Here is a 21,126-nt window from a genome sequence, read left to right on the forward strand (position 1 = left end):
CGTTGGAAGAGGGCCAGTCTCTTCTTGGCCGGAGACCTTTCACATCTGTCGAAGCGCTGTGGGCAGATCTATTTGTCCTATCCAGTCCATTATTATTAATGCCCGCTTTGCACAAACACAGGACTTTATTGCCCCATGTTTGACCGTTGCTTATCTGTTTTATTCACCAACAAAGTTGTTTTATAATCCCTGATCAACCTGAAATTGAAAATGAAGACAAGACACTGTCTGCATGCAGCTTTTGTGGCACCTGTTTGAATTGCCACTCACACAGACATGGAGAGGAAAGAAAGGGTTTATTATTCGTTTTGTTCTTGTGCAAATATGTCTGTTAATGAACACTGTTGTCAAATGTCTGCTTTGAGGGCTGTTTGGCTTTGAAACAGGGAGCAGTCACACGAGCTCAATGGATGTTTGATTCTCAATTCAAGGTCAATGATGCAGGAGATGGGAACGAGAATGTCATTGTCACCGGTACAAAAGAACAAACTGTAGGTCATTCTTCACCACTGAATGTAATATTCAAATGTAACATTTCCGAAGCGTTCAGCAGAGCATCTTTGATCATAGCACAGTTTCTTTCCTCCGCAATTTTAAATTTTGAGAAAGGTCTCTGTGCTGGGCTGCCATCACCCAAATGAATGAAGACTACAATAAAGAGAGACCAAGCACTCTGTTCGTGGAATAAGAGGTTGATCAGACAGATTGAGAACTAAACAGAGAGAGAATGACAAGAATGAGAATAGAAAACATGAAAGAAAATCTCCAAGTTATTGTGGACACAGGGCAGAAATCTGTGGAATGTGTGTTTGGATAATATGTTGATGTGGAACACAAGAAAAACAAACTGTGAAGTTGCTTGTCTACTCGCATGTTCTTGGGAAAAAACATTTTCTACAAAGAGCTCTTCTTTATTCCCCTCTCACCGACCCCACCACCCAAAAGCACCATGTCGGTGTGCCGTTCAGCTGTTTACTACACCGACGAGACACAGCCTGTCCTGTCTCGTGATTTTGTGCCGCCTGTCTTTCCTGTGATGAAAAGTCTCTCTTCTGCATCTTGCTTCTCTCTGCCTGGACACCTTCACCTTTTCTGCTCTCCTTTCTGGCTGAGGAAGAATTAAGATTATTCCTCTGAACTGACACTAAACATATCAAATGTGCAGTATAGAGGAAAAATATTTAAACACTTCTATGGTAATCTTCAAAATATTTCAAATGAAAAGGACTCACTCCAGTGACAAGGCTGAATCTTTTATATTTTCCTGTGTCGGTGTTAATCTTTCCCTGGCCCATCGTCCAGACTGTAGTTGGGAAGCACAAGGGAGACGTGGGAACTTGGGTCTTGAGGAGTTGTAGCTTTTATTAACTGAAACACAGCCTCAAGTGCACGTCACACATCGCTCTGCTACGTTAAGAGCTACATTGTTAACTTCTAACGTTCGCCAGCGGCAGCGCTCTCCTTCTCACTCTGTCTCTCTCTCGCTACGCCACAATTTGTACTTACACACACCTTCATCACATACGATCTCATCCAGTTTTTCTCACCATTTTTCTATCTTTGGCGCAGGAAGATGGCGTCTTTATTTTTAATCCTGCTTGACAACGCTCTGATTGACTCAGAGGAACAGCTCAACAAACACAACAGCAGTCACAACACAAGTCTGTTTCAGCTGCTGAACAGATCAGAGGTGATGGTGGTAATTCAGAGGTCTGCAGCAAGAGTATCGCTGACTGGTCTTGATGAGTGTGAAAATAGTGTGAATCATGTTCTGTTGTCTCCACAATCTCCAGATTTCAATCCACTTGAACTTCATATGGGAGATTTTGTTGTTCAGGTTTCCAGAGACTTGCTGAATGTAGCACCTTTCTGAAGCTTCTCTGGCTTTTCGTGGAACAACATCCTATTTGTGATGGTTTTAATCTGTCACCCACCTGTATCTGTCCTGATAAACCTCGACTGACCGAAGAAGAAGAAGAAGAGGACTGTTGCCTTCTCAATAATGGTGAATTTCTGCAGATCCACTGAAGCCAGAGTGACCTCTCTGAAGCCATAGAAGTAGATGAACACACTCCTGTACAAGCAGGAGTGAACCGTCCTGTCAGTCACTTGTAAAAAAAAAAACGGAAGTCTTGAATTTCTGTGTTACTTCTCTGACTTAAATCTCTTTGTTCCCATGCTTAATGTTCATCTCTCACCTGCACCTGTCTTTTTCCCCCTGGTTACATAATCGTCCTTTTATGGCTCCCGGTGTCTAATATTCAGTATTTTATGCATATTTCAGTTTTACAATCAATTAGCAGTATAAGCAGCTGCCAAAGCCGGTAACATCCGCACCACGCATTATTCATTGTTAATTCATATTTTTGGCTTTTTAAAAACCCTTCAGCTGAGAAGCTAACATCTGCAAGAATGTGTTTGGAAATGGTTTGTTTGGTTGCATCAGCTGTGTTCATTCATATCATTTTAGAGCGCAATAACAGCCCTCTGCTGGATATGTGTGTGTGTGTGTGTGTGTGTGTGTGTGTGTGTGTGTACGAGAGTGAGTGAGAGATGCTTTGCTCAGCGTTTGGGGCTCAATAACTTCTCACTGATGTGAAGCATCAAGCCAGAGCGCACTCGATTGTGATGTGATTAGTTAATTGGGTGAAGATGTGGAAAGCGAATTATGTGTGTATCTCATGCTACACCACTAATGGATGGAAAATACCTCCATCTCTGACCTCATCCTCCCCACACCCTTTAACCAGAAAACTTCTCATAATTTCCAACTTGTGCATTCTAAAGTAAATAGATTTAGCATCTCAGATTTATATCATCTTTCCATTTGGCTTTCTCGGGCTGTCTCTCATCACGGCCGCGGCTTGAGCCCGGTTGTAATTTACTGTGAGGTTGTTATCGTTACTGTAACAAAAACAGCCAACTGGCTCCTGTATTAGTGTTTTTTTTTTATCTTCCCCGACCCTGTGAATGCCCCTCGTTTGAAAAATGTGCCTGGTTATTAAAAACCAATCTTACACCATAAAACGTCTCATTGTGTAACCAGAACATTTTTCTGTCACTCCGAACTATTGGAAGAAGCTTTTATGTGCTTCTTGATTTCTGTTTTTGATTTCTGATTTCTGTGTTACTCCATGGTGGCTTCAAGTTCAAATTACCTTGAACAGAAAAGTCAACAGTTTTTCCAGAAAACAGTGAGCATGATTATCTGGCACTTCAATTATTGTTTCCACAAAAACCGAGCAGCTCTCTCAGTCGCACGCATCGGTCTGAAGCGTACCCACTCTGTAAAAACGGCATAACAAATCCCTTTAACAGAGACACTGAGGGCCCGCCAAAGAATGTGCTGTTCACCACTGTGCGACTGAACAGGAAGTGTACTGCTTTTCCACAGCGCTCCGCCGAAAATGGTTTTCCCATGAACGGTGGCATGCAATCAGGTGCATGTGTTTTCTTGGCTGTAACATCTGCTGTCAGTCGGACCGAAGAGATCAATAGGGCGGCGTCGGGGAGGAGCCGGACTCCCATCAATCACTCTCATCCCTCTCAGCGTCTCAGTGGCGCAGCAGCGAGGAAAGGTGCTGAAAACTTCAGAAAGTTGTCGTGGCCGAATTAACAGAGGCAATAGTTGAACTCCTCGTTTAACGACAGATGACCCCCGACCTTTTGACGGGGCTTATAGGGGAAGCGATGGTGGGAAGGTGCATCAGCCACAGAGAATATACTGTTATGACTAGACTTAAGCCTCCCTCCTCTTTGCTTTGTCCGCCTATTCATCTCTGTCAGACAGTGTTTGTTGTTATTGCTTTTATTCAGCCTAACTCATCTTCATAGTGTGAGAGCAAAGGGATGAACCAGGGGCTGGGTCTCATCTCATCACACTGCAACTTAATAATGTAAATCTCCAGCCTGATATTATAGCTCAGTGCTGAATATGCTTTAAAAACTCATTGTGTTTCATCTTCTGCAATGAATGGTAATGAAAGGGCCTACGCATTACAGTTTACAAGGACCCACACAATGTAATGAAATAATGAGGGAACTACAGTCTACAGGAAACACTCCCAGGTCCCGCATTGTGAGGTTTGTTTGGTGAATGTGTTTTATCATCTCTTCATGCAGCTAAATAAGTGTTCATGGTGACGTTAGTGGAAATGTGCTGATTTTTTAACTTTCCAACCACCTGCCTCATCAACAGAGCACGTCGGTGTGATACAAGTGTCCGGATGACTAGTTCTAGTATATTGTGCTCGAACAAGTCGGGGAAACAAATCGGTGGCTGATGGTGCTGTTGCTGACAAAAAGACAAATGTGGAGAGAGAGAGATGAAGATGTGTCAGCTGCAGTGGAGGTTTTGTGTTTTGCTGCAGCAGCAACTTCCAAAAAAAAAAAAAGAAAGAAAGATTTCCTGCACTGATGTTTGTTTCATCAATTCATCTGAAATCTTCCACCTCATTTCTCTCACAGCCTGCAAGGATGCTGTACATTTGTATACTGACTTGTCAGCATGGCAAAACGTGTTGTGGGATTGGTAGAAATGTTCCTGTAGCTCGGACATGGACACTTCTTTAACATATTATTTGTTATCTCAGCTATGTTCAGTTCAATATATATGTATATATGTATTTCATGATACTTGCCATATGCTATAACCTAATATCTGTGAGCGGTCCATTAAGGTTTCCTCCTTTTTAAAAAAGCTGGAGTAGCGTATCTACAACACAAATAGTTGCTGGTAAAATTCACATGTATTTAATGTTTAGTTTTTTTCTATAGGAATGTCAATAATTTAGCAGGAATATTTGGTCATAAACCAAAGTAAAAGTTTTGACCTGGTGATGGTTCTAGATGAAAAGTCAGGGCATCAAAATGATCACAATCCATCATCCGGGGACCTTGAATGTCTTTGCTAAATTTTCATGGCAGTTCATTCAATTGTTGTCAAGATATTTAAAAACAAACCAAAAATGTAAGCTATGGGACCACAGGTTATCAAGGTTGGTGAAAAATAAGGAAATGAGCTACGTACTGTATGTTATTTTCTGGTCTTAACATTCTGTTTGCTTGACTCAGATATTACTCTCTACACTAGATACACCTGAGACGCTAAGTCTCTCGTGTTTCCTGTGTTTGCAGCATTGTTTTATTCTGAATGCTGCCTCTGCATTGTCAACGTGGACACAAACAACATACTGTGGTCACTGACCCGTTTCCAGCATTGACACACACTCTCTTCAGAAAAAGCAGCAGTTTTATAATCTTAACTCCCTCCGGACACGACATGCTCAGTGTGAGTCAAATCACAATACTGTGTGTGTGTGTGTGTGTGTGTGTGTGTGTGTGGCAATTAAGTGACAGTGAAAATAAATATCATATGAAAATAAATAATAACCAGCTCCAAGACTATTTTAAAAATCCTAACTTGTCCAAAAAGAGGATCTAAAATTTTCTGGCATCTTTATTTAATGAAACTGGAATCTTAAAGAACAAACTGTTTGCTTTTTTTTTTATTTTTTTTTTATTACACACAGATGCTCCAACAGCAGCTGTTCTCTTAAGAAATAAAAGTGCAGAATGAATATAATTACTACAAATGGGAATGAATCAGACATTTAGTTTTGCTTCCTGTCTACATGCTCACTGGGGTCTTCAGACTTGCTGGTGACAGTTTCAGCCACACTAACTGGATCAGTTTTACAGTACTTGCAGCTGAACAACTGAAACTCACACACCTTGAACTCTGCACAGATCTGTTTGTCTGTCTTTGAGCTGCTTAGATGAATTTGAGGTTTTTAGTTTGGGAAGCTGTGTGTTTGCAGACTGGCTTTTGATCGTCTGCAACTTGTCCCCGATGATGTGTGTCGAATAACCGCATCACAAGTCACAGTGGACCTGCTGCACCTGCTGCACCTGCTGCACCCGCTGCACCCGCTGCACCTGCTGCTGTCATTCCACGTGTTGTTGTTGTTTACTGTGTCTGCATTCTTCTTCCCTTTGAGTTTGACAGACTAAACCATTTGTAGGGTTATTATTGAAATCCCCAATGTTTCGAAAAATCGGATGTGACACTATCACCCTCACCACTGATGAGATTACAGCTGGGTGAGCTGAGGTGATGCTGGAAGGATAATAGTTTAGTTTTGTTCCGAATGAAGTCAGGGAAAAAAAAAAAAAAACACTTAATCTGGATTATTTGAATGAGTTCAATCCCAAATAAGTGACTTTTACCAAAACCGAGCTTGTTTCTGGGCATGTGTAGATCCTTGGCTGCAAAACAGCTTTTTTTTTTTCATTCACATGTCGTGCAGTGACAGGCAGGTTGTCCGCTGTGAGGTGACTGATGATCTCCTGTGTTAGAAGACTTTGGGTGGTTTATGGTTGCTGCCATTAGAGATGCTGACAGTCGGTCATTTTCCCTCTTACATCAGATATTTGCAGAGAATCATTAAGGCCTCATCACACAGCCTCCCCTGTAGTCCTCTGTATCTTTTTATGATGGCTTGTCAGTGTTGGAGATATGGACTCCCTGTAAAGTCTTTAGTATTCCCCTGCAGGTCATTCATCATGTCACCCAGAGGTCATTCATCACAACATTATTACATTTCCAATGATTGTACTCCCAGTCTCCCACTAGAGAACTGAAAGGAATTTAAGTGGTACTATTTAGTGTCTCTTCAATACAGTTTTAAGCAGCTGAAATATATGTTGCATTCACGGGCAGGTTATTAGACATTTCATCATCAGACAAATTTGTCTCTTGACAGAAAAGTTTTTGCCCTCATAGCAACGTTATGAGCATCTATTGTCTTAATACCAGAGGCAGCGTGTGTGTGTGTTTGTGTGTGTGTGTATGTGTGTGTGTGTGTGTGTGTGTGTGTGGCACAAAACGCATTTTGTGAATGGATGTGGAATTCCTCAATAGACTCTCTGTTGTGCTTGTTAGTCATCCAGTTGCTGCCCTCCACCTCGCTCCCCCCCCCCCCCCCCCCCCCGTCTTCATGCATCTCTGACCTTGCTTCAGGCTTCTTGCTCCTCGTGGAAACGCTGGTGTGCGTAGCCGTGTGGACGGATCGTAAGATATTCACACAAATCGCACAGTAAATTGCTCAGGCCTCCAAGCTGTTTTTTTTTTTTCTCTCCTTACTGATTTTTTACATAAAGTGTACACACACACACACACACACACACACACACACACAATATATATATGTTGATGTAATGTGGGTATTAATGCCAGAAAGGTTACATGTAGATACATTGACTTTTTATGCACTGTTTACGCACATTTTAATGTCAGATTTTAGAATCAGGCAAATTTGAAATGAGGCACCTTTAGGCCGAGGAGGTGGTGAGTGTTGAGTCTTCAGTTTGCTGTAGCAGTGGGAGACACTAGGGCTGAATACCACCTACAAAAGCTCACACTGATGGCAGAAAATCCAATAAGAGGGTCAAACCAAAAGTTAACAGAACATTGGCGCTCGGATGATGACGAGCAACGAGACAGTTTTTCTTTACTACTTGCTCATTCTTTACTTTTTACTTTTCTAAATGTCTTAATTACAACTTGAACAATGTGCCAAAAAAACGTCATATTGCAATTATTTTGGCAGATATTGTGATTGTGATAAGAGCCACCGTTTCATTTGGAGTGATCGTCTTTCACTTTCAGTGGAAAAAATAAAAATGATGAATGTTCCTTTATGTCTGGAGAATATGATTTGTTGGCCGCGGCATCTCTGTCGCACCATGACGCTTCATTTCTGGTGTGCTGCGACACAGTTGGATATTGCAATTGGCCATATAAGATAAAATAAGATAAGATAAGATGTGTTACAGCAACAAAGTGGAAAATACAAAAAAAAAAGTCTCTGTCACCACTAAGAGAAAAAGTTGATGTTACCCAGCTAAAGACAGGCCCAGCCCGGTTGAACGGAGCGATTGTTCTAAGTGAAGTGAAGTAATTCTCCAGACTGAGATTTTTCACCGTTTTTTGTCAGAAAAATTGATCACATTCAAATTCACTTACCACAGAAGAAAATCAGAAACATCAGAAACATCAGAGGAGCGGAAGATGGAAAATAAAGATTTCCTGTTGATTGAAAAGCTGTCGTCAAAACACATATCTGTATTTGATTAATAATTCAGCTGGCACAGCCGCGTGGCCCAGTTTAATGTTCTCAGCCATCAAGCTCATCCTTCGTTATCACCCAAATTTAGACTCCATGGAGATGGATGCTAGACGTCGGCCCATCGACTGGCCCGCTCCTGCGCTGTTGATTAATGGGGTCCTTGCTATTTTGAGGTCACAGGGGTTTGCCTGAGCAGATATCACAGTAAATGAAAGTGCTGCACGGCTCTTAGCTCTGCCGGTCTCCTCCATGCTCAAGCTGGAAAGTAATGTGTGCGCTCAGTCTGGCCCCGTGAGCCGGAGTTTTTCAGAGAGAGTGTTTTCTTATTTAATTTCAAGCTCCTAAGTTTGAAGCACAGGGTCAATTTGTCTTGATGGCCTTCGGTTTAGTGCTGACCAGCTCTGCAGAAATTCTTTTGGTCTAAACTCTGCTGACCTTTGAGATTCCTGTTTTCCCACTGATGCCGTCCTGAATGAATTGAATCCACTGACTTTATTTTTTCCACACTGCCGATTCATCTTCCACACATACAGTAGGTTTATTTATCTGTGAATTTGACCTTTGAGTCGGTGGCTGTGCACACCACAGGGGAGCGTGGGTGCGGTGGTTCCAGTGGATGTCGGCCAGAACACCATCTGGACAGGTGATGCTTTTATTCAAGACATAAAGGTTTTTAGTTTTCCAAACTCTGCGGGGTTAGTCCAGGATGCCGCCTCACTCCTCTTCTATGTCTGTCTCTCATTATGGCGTGACAATGAGAACTCTGTGTGTCTCTGCCACTCCCCGACCTCTATGAGTCTATGTCTGGGCTCCTCATTATCCCCTCACCTGGCTCCATTAATACTTGTTTGCCTAGAGGGAGATTGGAGGTAGAAGTTGGGCGGAGCCCAGAGGTCCAAGTATTGACCCGTCACTGGCTGGAGAAAGTAGACAAATAGCGTTGATCGATGGAGAGAGACGCTGAAAAGTGGGACGCCGACCGAACCGAGCACATCGCAGCCGAGCAGATGACTGCACGAGAAAGTCACTGCGGACATTTTCTGTGGAATAGGATCAATAGGTTTGCAAATGACACACATCAATCCCTGATAATGATTGCTTTGGACAATATCCTCTCTCATAACAGGGATAATTGGAGCTGTGTGTGAGAAATACTCAAATTAAAGTAGTGAGGATGAATCGTCAGGCAAGTCTGGTCCTAATAGGCCCATTTAAAAAAAAAAAAAAAAAAGTCACATCAGTCCCAGATGACAGCAGAGTCTCTTGATTGTGATTCATCTGAGGCTGGGTAATGAAACAAAGAAAGAATTCATCGATAAGAACATTCCGATACACAGAAAAAAGAATTATTTATTTGAGGCCATGTGGTAACAGCTCTGACATACTCTCTTAAACCCAGCGACCACTGTAGCCCCTCTACATAAGTGCCTTCACGACATAATCACATTACTTTCAGATTGGTGCCAAACACTGCTGAGTGCCCAGCATCTCTGTAGCTGCCCAGCACAAGACTTCACATGAAATACCCACCGACATGTGGAGTGGCTGAGTCTCCAGATGTGTGGCAGGAGGGGAACTGAAACTGTGAAATCTGCTCCACTTAGAGTGTGGGTGAAACAGTGAAACAACCGCACATTATTAACATCAGATCCTCAAATGAACACTTTCTCTACCAACATATAGCGAGTAGCCTGCAGCTAGTGAGTGTAGTTTAGCTATTGTGTGTAAGTCACGCATCGATGTCAGAAATGCCAGCTTTGCAAATGTGAGGATTTGCTGCTTTTCTCTATTTATATTTTTTATATTGTAAATTGAATATGTTTGTGTTCAGGACTGTTGGTCGGATAAAACCATGTCACCTTCTTGTGTTTTACACAAGACTAAACAACTGACAAACAATAGAAAAAAATGATGACAGCGAACATTGTTATTAATTTCAGCTTTGAGAAGATATCTAACTTTGTGATCCACATAGTTTTGAATGAGATACATGTATCGAAAATTCATATATATGAATATACATGAATCACATATAGTTCTGCAGTCAGAAACATCACGTTGTCCACATTAGTTTCATTATTTGTTACATTATGTTGTACACTAGTACATAATATTCAGATATACTCTAAGAATGAGATACAGAAGTGGCATTATATTTATGTTTATTCATATCAGTTACACAGTCAGTTCTGGTGGTTATGACACACTGTCTATTCTATTGTTTCAGAATAAAAGAAGGTCACGTCTAACAATGTCTGATATCAGACTGATGGTCCGTGATGATGCAGTTAACAGACCTGTCTAGCTTTCTTCAGCTAATGTTTACTTCAGCTTCACAGACTGAGAGGACAGACCACCTCACTGTTCCGAAAGATTCAGAAATTCTACACTGAACAAAAATATAACTTGTGTTTTTTTTGGGGGGGGTTTCTTGTTGTTGTTTTGTTAAGGGTTGAAATTACAGATCGGATACTTTTTCTAAGCTCAAATTTTGTTCACAGATGTGTTTAAATCTGTGTTAATGAGCATTTCTCCTTTGCCAAGATCATCCATCCACGTCACAGGTGTGGCAAATCAAGATGCTGATTACACAGCATGATTACTGCACAGGTGTGGCTTGAGCTGGTCACAATGAAAGGCAACTTTTAAAATGTGCAGTTTTATTATGAAAAAACAATTTTATTGGGCAACGAACTGTGGATTTCACATGACAGAGGCTGCAGATGTGCATTTTTTTGGGGGGTGGGGTGGGGTTGTGGATTAGAAAACGAGTCAGTTTATGGCGTGACCACCGTTTGCCTCATGCAGTACAACACATCCTCTTTGTACAGAGTTCATCATGTTGTAGATTGTGGCTTGTGGCCTGTCGGCCCACTCCTCTTTAAATGCTGTACAAAGGTGCTGGATATTTGCAGGAAGTGGAACATGCTGTCGTACACACAGATCCAGAGCATCTCGAACACGCTCACATGTCTGGTGACTACACAGGTCACGCAAGAACTGGGATGTTTTCAGCTTCCAGGTATTCCAGGTGTTGTGTACATGATGCTGCAACATGAGGCAATGGCGGCGGATTAATGGATCTTGATATGTCATGATACATCTGTGTGTGTGTGTGTGTGTGTGTGTGTGTGTGTGTGTGTGTGTCAGATACCTGTTTTGAGGAGATCAAAAACAGCTCGACTGTTTCGGTTTCTGCAGACATCAAAGAAAGAAGAGTGTCTTTTTGTTGTTTGACCCACTCACGTAATGCATTTGTTCAGGTCCTGCAAACACACACTATAGCCTACTTAAATTTAATTTCGGGACAACACAGCGGAGCTTCATAAACAGTGAGAGGCTGCATCTTCAGGGTCTGGCTCATTTGTGAAGTCAGAAATGTTCTGTGCCTCCCCTTTACTTTCCATTACAGATCCTCCTACAGCTCTGCTGATGGAGTTTTAATTTGCACAGCCTCTACGTGGCTCGACATGAGAGAACAGGACACATTAAACAAGAGTGAGGCTGCTTTTACAGGTTTTATATACTTGTGCCTTTATATGGCTGTATTGCTCTTTTCTTTTCTAACACGCATATTAAAGGCCTTTAACGTTTCATTTTTACATCCATGGCACATTTTGCTGAATTTCCATTGTGGTCTCTTGGCTGTGTTCAAATGAAGGACAAGTGTGAAAAAGCTGTGCACTGTGGGTGGTCTCTGTGGCTTTCTCAAGTGCCTGTCTCGTAGCGCCTTGGCTTTTTTGCTTCTGTAATAGTACATTATTCCTCAGCACAGAGGCTTCTCTTGTCGTGTTTCTTTTTTTGGAGTTGAGCTGTGATATCTCTGCCCAGCTGCGTGCTGCTGTGTGAGGGGAAGCATTACAGGATAATGCAGCCTGTCCATCTGCTTTTTGCACTCATTATCTTTTTTGGGGGCAGAGTGGGAAATGAGGTAAGATGAAGGAGTAATTGGTTATACAATCTAACACCAACTAGGGCAAGATTCTGGCGTATAAAAAAAATGAGATGCAAAATATCTAATTTACCACAATAAAGACTCAGAGACTGTACATCATGAGCTGGAAGAGAACAACCTGCATAGCACACACTATGTTCCTAAAAACCTTCCAGCTCCTCGTGTGTCCTCCCAGGACATCAGGACACGATGTTACGTGTGATTTTTAAAAGTATTTATTTAACTGCTGTTTGCTGTCAGCCCTTTTTGTCTCAACCTACAGTGCAACTATAAGATAGTTATCATCTTGTCAGGGAGAGCACAAGTTAAAATGTTGCACATCTTTGCTCACAGACTTTAATTATGCCGCCACCAGGTTAATAAAACAAGAAAAGAAAATCCTGAAAACTGGAAACAAAATGAACTAAAGAGTATTTTCAGCCTCTGTAGTTCTAGATGACTCTTATATTATTAATAGACAACTGAACAGAAAGAAATCCAACCTTCCCTTGTTGGGTGTTGAGTGTTCTTCACTTGAACCCAGCATTAGAGGTTTTCATGTTTAATGGGAGACGAACTAAAAGACTGACAGGTACATCTAACAGCAGGCTGAAGCAGGAACAACTGTCTGCATAATGTACTCGCATTCATCATGACAACATGACATTTCACAGCAACGCATCAGTGCCCGGTCCAACTGTGATCTTCGATAATGGTGCAGCCATTTCACATTCACGCTGTACTCCTAGCACCTCCTGGGGCCGTCAGTCTATGAAAGTGTTGGGCAGTAACACAGTAGTTACGGTGACAGACAGTAATGTCATCACTTTTACTTCTATGATTGCAAGTGTTGTGTAGGTGTAGTATTGACAGTAGTTTAGTGTCTCTGCGTTCAGTAGAAAAGCTGGTGTGGAATGTGGAGACACATTCTCCATGAGGATGGGTTAGGGTTAGAACTCCGTATAAAGATGGACGTAGCGTCACCCACAGGTTTCTGAAGAGCGGTTTTGAAGTGAGTGAGCTGCTCACTCGGTTAGACAGTGTCTAATCCAAAACTGGGCAAAGAGGTGGGGCGTGTCTGGAGCAGAGGCTTCAGTGAATGCTGGTTTAATAACTGTGACAAGCATACGCTCCCCTTAGCATTGTTAACACAGCCGGGCTTCCGGGAGTTCTGCTCAAAGGCTAAGCCAAGGCTAATTCATTGTTGGCTAATTAGCTAGTTAACAAGCTTAGCTTACAAGCCTGGTATGATGAGCACAGACACCAATACCTGCTAATTAGTGCTAATATATGAATAAAATAATACTAGAATTTCACTCACCTCAAAATACAAGAGTACAGACTTCCCCATGTTCTGTTAGTCAGTTAAATAATGTAATGAGTATCGATGGGAATTGGGGCTATTCGCTTTTGCTGTTGAGTAATTAGTAAAATGTAGCCTGAAAGTGAGGCGTTTAGGGGACATCTGTAAATTGTAGCAACACAATATAACTAGGGTTGCACTCTTCCCCTCTAAACTTCATGAATCTCTGCATGTACATGGTTTCACATGCACCTCCCATCACCACATGTAATTTCTCAACCTGTGGGAAACACTGTGCACCTAATAAAATGCCAACTCAGAGTATTTAATGTAAAAAAACAACACTGTGCCTAAATACTCATCCAGAGGTTCATCCAGAGCCTGTATACACACACACAAGAGCCAAACAGCGAAAAAATAAAATGAAATTGAAGCTCTGTGTCTAGTGTGTAGAAGAGTAAGAAGAGTAGAACAATTGTGGTTTTACAATACGAGTTATACCAGTTACACCACCAGTTGGAACTGGTAAAAGGAGCCTTATAGTAACTCATTAATGAATGATGATGTGTTTTACACGTCACAGTAAGGCTCCTCTACCAGTTACTTACCAGTTATAAATGGCAGTAACTCATTAGTAAGATTAATGAGTAGGAAGCATCAATGTATGAAAACTGTGTTATAACTTGTTTATAATTATTTATGGTTTATAAAGTGTTAACAACCGAATTAATAACATAATTATAAACCCTCTATAAACCCTTTATAAAGGGTAGTCTTATTGTAAAGTGATATCTAAATTGTAATTGAAAATCTCGACGTGTGTTTATTTTGCAGTGTAGGTCTGGGCGATATGTTGTGTAACTCGTAGCATTCTCCATTATCAAGGGATATGATGAGTTGTTTATAAAGCAGGGAGGGAGCGAGCGAGCTCAGGGTTTGTTCATGCAACCGTGAAACGATTGGACTTTCTATCCAACAGTTTTCTTATTGCTATTGATGAAGTATCTATCGTTGCTACATTGCCCAGACCTATTGCTGTCTGTTTGAAATATTTCAAACCTTCCATTGTTGTAGGAAGAACTCTACACAAATTAGGACAGTATTCTTAATATAGCCACAACATTGAAAATCCTTACACTATACCTTCTGTTGTGTGGAAGCGCAGCTCTCAGATCAGACTCTGCTGCATTATTTTCCATACTGTGTGCTGCCTGTGTTATCGAAACAGCGTCATTTGTCTAAACACTGTGCACAGTAGAAATCCTCACACACCAACAAACAAGCCCACAGGGCTCCTCCTAAACACCTCACTGGATCAATAGCCAGACGTCATGAAAATCCTTGCTCTCGCTCTCTTCTTGAGCCAACTTTGCAAGTTCGTTTGCACCCGTCTAATCTGCCACAGCACATTCTGCTCATTCTGCTTTCTCTTTCAATGCCTCCTGCAGACTGAGATGCATAAAATCAGCGTAATAGGGAAGGAGACACACAATGTGCCCCCACCCCCTGCCACTGCTTCTTGACAAAATACAGAGTGCATCCCTGGCTCAGCCTCTCAAAGAGCCCAGGTACATTATGGAAATTGCCCTGTCGTCTTCTGTCTCATAGCGTAGTCCTCTGAGCTTTACAGTCACACTCATTTCCCAGTGCTTGCTGTCAGCACTGTAGCTTTTAACACACAGCAGTTGATAGCTTGTACAGAACACATGCACACACATGCTGCCTTGAGTGTTTGAGTGCAAGTGTGTGTGATTGTGCTGAAGGAGTGTAAAGAGCGGGAGCATAATTTCAGTATTTAAACAAGTGACAACAGTTTAACAGTGTATGACATGTCGCCCCCCCCCCCCATGTAAGCCTCTGAAATGTGCTGACATTGCTGAGAAGCTGTTGGAATAGACACACCACACTTTGTCGGGGCGAATGTTAAGTATGCTTTGAAACTTACTGTGTGTAGGAATGTGAATGCGTGATGGGTCAGAGGTCATGAGTTCATGGCCGCGGGTCACAGTCACTATAAAAGGAGGTGGATAGTTATGTTGAGACTATAGGTGGTGATGTTTTTATGGATGATGTTTTGCTCAGCTTTATGGACCTGGAGATTCCTTCTGACGGCAGTGTGGCTAAATTGTACAGAAAAAAAATATGATAAATGTTTTATCTCTTTGCTAATTAGCTTGGCCACTTCTTTCAGACAGTGATAGAAGTCCTAGTACATACCTCAAACCTAAATGTTAAGGATAAGCTTAAACAAAAGGACAAGCAGACACACACAGCAGCTACTACTAACAAGACAGACTTTTATGACAGGACTTTTATTGGGCTTTAGGTTTCAATTTGTATCCTCATCTCCACATAAAGTTACTGAGGGTAACACAGAGCTCTCCTGTTCCTCGGCTCGACTTAACTTAAGAAGAAAAGTGAAAAGGTGGTTGATTTTAGCTCTAGTATTTTTGAATAGTAGCTTCTGCCACAGCATGCAAGCACACTGCAAGCAGGTGATGACCTCTGACCTGTATCCAGTGACACGGGTTAAACTTACTCTTACTAATTTTAATCAGGTTTTAATCAACACATTGTCAGTTGGGGCGTCTGGTGTCCTAATGGTTAAGACACATACCACGGAACCACCACGTCCACGGTTTGATTCCCAGCCAAAGGAGCCTTGTTACATGTCATGCCGCTCTCCCTCTGTCCTCGTTTGTTGTCGGCAAAATGACAAAAAAACAAAACAAACTAGCGACTATGGGATAGGATCACATCTGCAACAGTTGTTGACGCTCCAAGCCATGAATACTCAGTGGTCATTACTACACGATTATGTGAGTACTCAGTACACCACCCATCTTCCAACTCAGCCTTCATTTTGATCTCAACTACACACCCGTAAAGTTTTGCAACTGTGTCTTGAACGGTTGTGATGCTTCAGTAACAAAATCTGTCCACAGACAGACAGACATATAAACACCTGGAGAGCACATCTGTTGTATATCTTATCATCATCATGATCGTCCGGCTTAAGCCTGCCGGAGAAAGACTGGTCCAAAATGCCTGTGTTTGTGTACTTTTTCTATTTTTCACTGTTGAGGAGAGCCAGTGAGATCACTCCGCGCTCTTATTCAAGTTTCATGTTTCCTCATAATGCGTTTGCACTGTTCACCACAATACCTAGATTAATTGTGGAGACCTCAGTAGGGTTACCAGTTTAACCTTTGAATGGCTCTAAAGAACTTAATTCACCTTCATTCAGAGCACCGATCACAGAGATCCGAGTAAGCGCTCTCGCAGTATCAGAAGACAAATTATTTGACCCGTCCCTTTCGCCTGAGGATAAAATCTGACACACTAAACAATCGAAATCACATCACATTTGACTATAGTATACATTAATATTTATCATAATTAATGGTACTATGAGAGCAGGTCCATTAATTTGAGTATCTAGAAGTCTAGAGTGAAAAAATTTCTGCAATCAGTATACGTTCGTCGCTAAATATTCAACATTTGACAGAGAACAGGTGAGTGTTCATCGGGCCTGACACTATTTTGTTGTTTAATTTCTTTTTTGTTTTATTTCCACAACCTTCAGAGTGGTGATAGTGAGCTGAGCCAAAGAGAGAATTAAGAGATGGAGAACACGTGTCAATCTCAGGTTCACTGCTCACTATGAAAAGTAAACAGGAATTTAGTGAGTATAAGAGGGGGTAAGAGCAAAGCCAAGTAAAACAAAGGGTTGATTGTCTTTAGCCCTCTCACTTGTATAGAATAAAGGAAGTGTTGCTCAACTTATCATAAATGTGAAGCTGGAAAATGTTCTGACTCCATGTGCGAATACAAATAATGAACCAACATTTTGAAATGTTGTTTTATTGATTAATACCAATATATTTAATGAAAGCAGCAGAAAGTGTCAATGTTATTTCAAACAATGACTGAAAACAGGTGAAACATTTTGAAAGAATAAAAGTCCTGGAGCACAGGTTGACCTTACGATCCTCAGTTCTGGTTGAATAGGTGACATCTCTGGTAGAATGGACTGACACTTACTTATATAAGCTTTTCTCGTCTTATCAACCACTCAAAGTGCTTTAACAATGAAGCACGCATATAGTCTCTTTTCACAAATACACGCACCACCTTCACACAGCACTTTTTCCTTACACATACATACTTACAACAGATATTCGCACATCGCGGGTTCAGTTATCTTGCCAGGGACATAATTCGACGCAACCTTCCGATCAGGCGGACGACCTGCTCCAGCGCCCCCCCGCCTTCCTGAGCCAAGAACAGCGTTATGCCAAGAACGTCTTAAATAATCCAGGAACCTGAGTTCTGTTCGAAAACGCGTTATGGATTGTGGGGCCTTGGAAATGCACTTTGAAACAAGTGACTCTGTCAACAAGTACAACAGAAGAAGTTCTAGAAACTTCTGTGTTTTGTTTATATGAAAAGATTCACCCACTGACAGAAATATGTTTTTCGTCTTCAAAAAAACGCCCTGGGACGAGCTGTTCTGTTTCTTTTGAAATTAATGTCATTATGTGAACAAAATGGCCCGGTTATGCATCTTCTTCCTGTAAGGCCCATGGAAGGAACTGAATGAGAGGAATAAATGTTTAATACTTATCACTGAATAAAATGGCCAACTGAATCACAGGGTTTTAATAGAAAATATGTAAAAAGTTAATGAATTGAATTTAATGTACACGCCTGATGTGCTAACAGGAGAACACATACCACCGATGGTGTTGCCATAAGTTACCACGGTTTTACTGCCATGAAAACTACAGGGACAGATGTTTTCACAACTGGATTTCAAGTCAATGCAATGATATTTAATGTTAAATGGGGTTAATTTTGGAAGGTTTTCCCAACACAATCCTTTTTTCTGCCTTGCAAAAATGTTCATTAACTGGCAACATGACATTCACGTCTACCCATAAACGTTTTGTCCATCTCCACAGCTGTAACAAGTAGAGACTGGGGGACTCCTTTACTATCAAGAAAGCCCCCCCCCTTTGGTGCCAAACTGACCTTGGATTTATCACGCAATTGAAAGGAAGTCTTTTTCAATCCTTGAGAATGGCCAATCAGTAACAAACGTACAGCATTTGGAAATGGTGCATTGTGTGAAAAATTGTGGGTGTGGCAGAGTGGGTCACTGTCCCATATGGCCTTCAGTTACAAGTACAGGACTGTGCTTGTCCGTGACGCCCAGTCGGACCCGTCTTCTTGACAAATCCACAGAGTCCGAATCGAGGTCAAAATTTTCCACAGCCACGAGCATGTTATGTCATTATTTCCCGACCCATACGTTCTCCTCCTGCTCTGTCACATGGCCTCACAGCGCTGTCCCCCCCCCCCCCCCGCCGGAGGTTCAGAGTTGAATTAAAAGCATAAAGTTATCAAAGTTTGAGGTTTGCTCTGTTGACATTTCCAAAGATTTGAATAATGATGATTTTTGATTGGAGGGAAAACATCTTAGTGACAAAGCATTGTGGTGCTGAAAGCTGAAAAGCAAGCCTCCTTGTCACCCGGCACACGTACCACGCCTCTCGCACTTACAAGGTTGTCAGGGCCCGAAAAATTACAGAGTGACAATCAACTTCCTTCATCCATAGCCTAACCTCGGGTTTCCATTTTGAATATATTTACTTTAAAAAGGGGGTAGAGGAGCTACTAAAAGCCCCTGCCAGCGTCATTTAAAGCACCTCCAAAGTTCACTAATTAATACCATGAACCAGTGTTCTCGGCCGGTCATTGGTCCCTGTGTGTCCTGATGCCTGCACTCATAGGTGGCTGGAATTCATCTGCAGTGTCTCAGCGTGATCGCTGACAGCAGGCAGTGGCTGAAAATTACTCTAGCTAAATACAAACACACCATTTTTACACACACACCACACAACACACACACACACACACATGCCGACACAAACACACATATACACCACACAACGCACACACAGGGACATCTGTCCCTTCTCCACCCACGTCACCCAACACTTTTCTTTCAAAGCAACCGCCCCCTCCTCCACTCACATGTAAACAGAGAGAGACCCGCAACCACTGAACAAGTTGGTGAGTGGTTTTCCTCGATTTGCAATTAATATAATTTGATTTGTTTTGAAAATGCGTTGCAAGACTAATGACTAAATGTCCAATGAACTGCAAATATTGAATTTAGCCTATCATCTTGTCACCTTTGAACCTGGGGTCTTGCTCCTGTGTAGAAGGGCCTTTTTTGTCTCAAACAGCAATTTTATTGGTATTATTTTCAATATTAGAATGTTTATGGTTGTCAACTATTACACTGAATTAATTATAATTTATTATTTATTATTGCCATAACAGCACCTTTAAATGGAGTCTTAATACATTTTTAACTCATTTTGCAAAAAATGTTGCCGCCCATTTTTTTTGAATTCTGTGCCCGATCTGACCCCGACCCAATTTCAAAGATTTCTAACCCAGCGCACGCCCCTGCCCTGTCTATGTTCAAGGTATGGACTTTTGACTTAGAATGTTCAGGTGAGGGACCTTCTCCTTTTTACATTAGCTGCATACTGTAGGAAAGGACAATCAATTGCAACCTCTTAGAACCAATCAGAATGACAGGATGTAAATGTGTAAAGAACCATTTCTCTGAAGGTCAACCAAAAAGCCTCCGAGTCTTGCTAAGTGTTCAACACTGACGTGATAATGCCAGCTTGTTAATTATGAGATCTGACTGAATACAGAAGAAGCTCTTCTTCACATGACATGTAGACACGTTCGTCTCTGATGCTGTCCATGGTCTTGAATAACCACATTCTGCTCCTGCATTGATTCAAGCAGTTGGGCTGTTGATTCATCGAATGAAGTTTTACTCTCAGTGGTTAAACCGTGATGGTATTTGATCGGAGATGAAATTTACAGACATTATTTAAAAGTTCTGTTCAGTTACATTATAAAGTAATCTTTTCAAAAGCCGATTCCTCCTATTACCCCTTCCATTTAAAGCTGTGTCTCACTTCCAAATTACATACTAAAACCATTACCTAACCAGTATTTATTTACCTGTTAATATATATAAATAGTAATATAATTGCATACAGAGGATTAATGTGAATGTGTGAACAAATTACAAACAGGAAACTAATCGCCATTTAAAAAGAAAGCACAATTTTCATGTTTTACTTATTGTCTTGGATGTTGCTTATGGTATCAGATGCTCAATGTAACAATCTTACACAAACATTCAATCTGAAAATTTCTCGATTCTGATTGGCTCAGTGGTGTGGATTAACTTCGGGTAAGTGTGAAACTCAACACTATTGACGCCAAGTGTGAAGAAAGAAATAGTGGGATTTACTAAGAAACTTGGAGCTGGCGGCTTATTTGGGAACTGAACATCAAATTGAATAAAGATACTGGAAATAAACTGTGTGAATAGTTGCTTGAACCACACAATCTGAATATACACACCAAACAATGAAAGTAAATAAACAAACTAATGTTATTCGAATTTGATTACATACGCAACTGTGATCCAATGAATGCTTCAATCGCATAATCAATTTACCAAAAATTGTTGGTGACTTACTTTCTTTTACATTAATGTCAACACACTGTTACCTGACAGACAGAATAATGGCTGGTTTGTTTTCATTTTGTGAGTCTATGTGTGTGTGTGTGTGGTGTGTTGTTGTGTGTGTGTGGTGTGTGGTGTGTGTGTGGTGTGGTGTCATCATGGTAAAAATGTGGTCTTGTACATTGGCAGG

At 41.4% G+C, this 21,126-nt stretch overlaps 1 protein-coding gene across 1 annotated transcript in view; it reads left to right on the plus strand.

Annotated features, from left to right (window-relative positions):
- LOC111217897 (potassium voltage-gated channel subfamily KQT member 5-like) overlaps positions 1-21,126 on the plus strand; it is a 130,090-nt gene that overhangs the window by 65,700 nt on the left and 43,264 nt on the right. The window lies entirely within an intron of this gene.

The sequence above is a fragment of the Seriola dumerili genome, unplaced genomic scaffold (assembly GCF_002260705.1).
Source record: "Seriola dumerili isolate Sdu_G_001 unplaced genomic scaffold, Sdu_1.0 BDQW01000050.1, whole genome shotgun sequence".
In the NCBI taxonomy this organism is placed as follows: Eukaryota; Metazoa; Chordata; class Actinopteri; order Carangiformes; family Carangidae; genus Seriola; species Seriola dumerili.